This window comes from Strix aluco, chromosome 19 (assembly GCF_031877795.1).
Source record: "Strix aluco isolate bStrAlu1 chromosome 19, bStrAlu1.hap1, whole genome shotgun sequence".
Taxonomy (NCBI): Eukaryota; Metazoa; Chordata; class Aves; order Strigiformes; family Strigidae; genus Strix; species Strix aluco.
The window spans coordinates 14,865,883-14,869,962 of record NC_133949.1 but is presented as its reverse complement, the minus strand read 5'-3'; positions in this window follow the sequence as shown (position 1 = coordinate 14,869,962).

Below are 4,080 nucleotides of genomic sequence, written 5' to 3'. Positions count from 1 at the left end.
CTGTTGCTGCCGTGTGGTCTGTAAGTTCGGCAGTCATCATCCGCTGTGGTTTGGCAGAGGTCGGCGCGGCAGGCAGCGGCAGGCAGGACACAGGCCGGTGGCAGTGGCGTGTCCCTTGAAATGCTGATGGAAGCTTCTACCAGCTGGAAAGTGGCGAGTCAAGTGTTTCATATGAAGCCCCAGGTATCAGCCAAAATTAGCAAGACGCTCTAGGAGGTCGGGGGACCCGTGTCCTCACCCTCCTAATGATGCACTAATGATGTTGCTCTTAGTCCAGCACAGTTTATTCCTCATCCTCTGCTAACTTTAGCAGGCGAGTGTTAAGCAAACCAATTAGGGGCTGAGTGCCCAACACCGTGGGTCAGTAAAGCACGAGGGGGAGGCGGGAGGGTGGGCTGCGGTCGCTGTAAAGCTTTTGAAGGTCTTTGATTGCGACGAGCTAACATAGCTGAGTGACTCAGAGCACATCAGTAGGAAAGGGTGGCCCTTCTGAACGTGCAGTGCAGGGCTGTGGTTTTAATCACCTTCAAAAATGTCTGGTTTTGGTTTGGCGCCCATTTTTTTTTTCATAAGTTAAGCGTGGGCTGCTGTGGGAAAGGCTTTCAGAGCAGCAGTCTGGAGCTCACCTTTACAGCCAGAGCAGGACACCCTGATAAAAACCTTCCCACGGAGTTTCTTTATTTCTGTGAATTTTAGCTACCCCAGACAAAAACTGGAAGCGCCAAGCTTCCAGAGGGTGGGAGGCATGAAGACTGCTTGGTCTCTTTTGTGTGGACTCAGAAGTGATGCTGTCTTTTAGCAAAAGTTGTAGAGAAAAGATGCAGGTTTTATGTGGAGATCCCCTTTGCACCTTCCTGCTCAGCAAGTTCTTTTCAACATACCTGAATGCCAGGCTGAGCCCTTTTCAAATTCTGCTCCTCACTATTGCATTCAGGGTGGAAATTACTTGGATTCTTCTACTTATGCCAACTATGTTTTGCTCTGTGAGCAGCTTGTGAAGCTAAATGGGCTAAGCTTTCCCAGCTGATGTACATCCAGCATCAGGTTGAATTAGTCCTGCGGAGGAAGGGGCAATCCCATGGGAAGGAGCAGGGAGCAAGAGGCACTAGGTGACCTGCTGTAGCTGAGCTGGTGCTCCAAGGGGAGCAGTACCTTTTGGGGCTTGGTTTCTGCACCAGCTTTAAGACAGACTGAGACTGAGAGGCTTGGGGTGGCACAACTCCGTGTAAAGCACCCTTAGGTAAGTGGTCCAGTACCAGTGCTGCTCTCCAGAAAGCCCCGCAGAGAAGGTAAGTGAAAACCTTGGGGAAAGGGGGCTCTGAGATGTAACCCCACTAGGGAGGGACCTGGTGAGGAAAGGGGGGACCGAGCCAAAACTGGGGAAAAAGGGCATAGGACACATCCAAACAAAGACACAGATGGAGAAGGTGACTACCACGGAGCAAAGAGTGTGTGATAAAGCTGGCAGAATAAAGTCAATAATATGAACAGAACAAATGATTAAGAACAGATGGTATTTACCCAAGAGGTGTGAATTTATGAAGTTGCCAAACAGCTCGTTGTGTGCTGTCACCCACCCGTGGGTAGCAGGAGACTGGAAAGTAGAAAGCAGGATGGGTCGCTAGAGGATGCTGTGAATGCTACACATACCGATGCCTTCATGGGGAGAAAGGCTCCCCTGATTTGGATTTACCCTCTGGCTGAGGAAACCCTTCTGCCCAGGGAAATACCATCCAAAACTGCTTCGTGAGCAGCCTCTGCAGCAGCTGGCCTGGGCTTGGGACTGAGGATGTCCCTGCCCAGACCTCACCTTACACCGGAGAAGTACCAGGTGGGGTGTTTGCTCTCACAGACCCCCTGGCTGCCTCATTAAATTGTTGGAAAATACGATGTAATGTCAAATGAGGCTTTTGGAAGACATTATTTTTTTCTCCTGCTGCTGTTGGACACGTTGTTTGTCCGTGATGCAGTTGTTATGGAGCAAAGAAACTAGCAGAAACATGACAAAGTTCATTTATGACCAACAGAGTTTTACAAGGCTGAGTGATTATTTTACAGTTCAAAGCTGTTCACAAGGGAATTCCTTGCACATGAGGATCCGCAGGCTGCCACGAGGCTTTATCAGTCACTCTGTGTGCTCATAACCAACTGCAGCCTCCATGGCAGAGCACAGGGCTGCCGCTGCATTTAATTTGAAGTGCAGGTGTGGGTGCAAAGGAAAAATCCCCCAAATCCCAGCGTTACCAAGGCGAGGGAGTAACACCCAGGGTCAGGGCTGTCGTGGCTCTCTGTGATGTGAGGACCTGCTCTCTCCAGAGAGGTATCACCCAAAGCTCACTGTGTTTTAGTGCTCCTTCCCCGACTAGGGTGGGCAGGTTGAGGGGCAGGGGAAGGGCACGGCCGGGTATGGGGAAGCCCTGAGAGGTGTGGAAGTGGGATGTGGGAGGGCTGGGCAGGAGTGTGACCTCTTTACCTCCAGAGGAGAGCGCAGCCCGGTGACACCTGCCCAGATGGGTAAATCCCACACCCCGACTGTCTCCTTTTGTGCTGCAGCACCAGCAATGCTGCCAGCAAAGTCAAAACCAGGTTAATGCCGCCCTTGCCGACTGCCCCAGGGCCGCGACAGGGCTCTATCAGACTGCCAGCACAAGTCCTCGGTGTGGGGCTGTGGCCCTCCCAGGGGAGCAGGGCTCCTTGGTGCCTATCATCTCTGTAATTGTGGGGAGGAACGGAGCCAGGGAAACCCCATCCAGGGCCAAACCCTGCGTGCTGGCTGGAGGGCTGGGACACCCCGGTGCTGGGCTCCCCGTCCCCAGGTGCATGATGGCAGCCTGGTGGTGGTGCAGACCTCGCTGCCAGAGCAGTGCCGGGGCTCAGCCGCCATCCCAGTGCTCCAGTGCTGGCCGGGCTCTGGTGCTGCTGCAGCCAGTCCAGCTCCCGTCAGCCGGCACCAAGCATGTGGGTCATCCCCGTGGAGGAGCAGATGTCCCACTGGCCATGCAGGCAACAGCCTCTCCAGGGATACCGAAATACAGCCAAGCTATTTCAACAACTTTAAAAATGTCGTTTGGCGCGCGTGTAAACGTAAGGCGCAGTTGCACAACAGCACCCGGCTCCAAACGTGTGGTCTTTCCAGACTTGTTCTGCCAGTCCAGCCAGATGGCCCGATCTGCTGGAAATTTCGGCAGGAGAACCAGCAGCAGCCGTGTGGGGCTGTGCAGAGCCTTGGCTCTGCTGGGGCTGTGCTCCCCACCGGTGCAGCCTGCACCCCACACACCATTGCCCAGTGGTCCCAGCGCTGCCTTCCGGCACGGCGGGTCAAAAGGGAAAGCACTGTCAGTCCCCTGCCGACAGCAAACACGTTCTGCCCTTTGAAGCCTTTGAGCGGATTTGGTTGAGCTGGTGGCAGAGTTTGAGGAGTACACAGAGAGGAATGCAGAAAGTGCTTGTGTTGGGAGGCTGGGCTGTTTGCAGGCGTTGCCAGCTCCCTGCTGCGCTGCGGTCTGGCCACAGGAGCAGGTATACGGAGCCGGAGGAGTCCCTGCTTCGGTCAGCGCGCACTGATCCCATCTCCTGCTGACATGGGGTTTCCATGATGTGTTTGCAGGAGGTCTTCACGAGTCTGTGAAAAGGTTTGATGGGAGGAGAGATGTGAGTCATAAAGACCAGCAACAGAGAACAGCATTGTAAGAGTTTACTGTCCTAAACCAACGCGTTGCTGCCAAGCACCTTAGAGTGCTCTCAGCGGCCGGAGAAAACCGCTCTCTGCCTGCTCCAGTGCATCTCTGATTGCTCCTGCAGCTCCGGGTGCTGTGACCTCCACAACTGCTGCTGCGCTGCCTCGCACCGACCTCCCCCCAACAGCCAAGGGACCTGCAAATCTGGGGCTCACCAGTCTGCAAAGATTTGGGGAGCCCTGATATCCCACCATCATGACAGGCCAACGTGTGCAGTGCTCCCCACCACCACAGAGCCCGGCCAGCAAACTCGTGAGCTGCTCCGCACCGTTTGCTCTGCAAAGGTCCTTTGTAGGTGGATACTCCAGTCGCTCCCTTGGCTCCTCACTGCGAGTGCTATGAG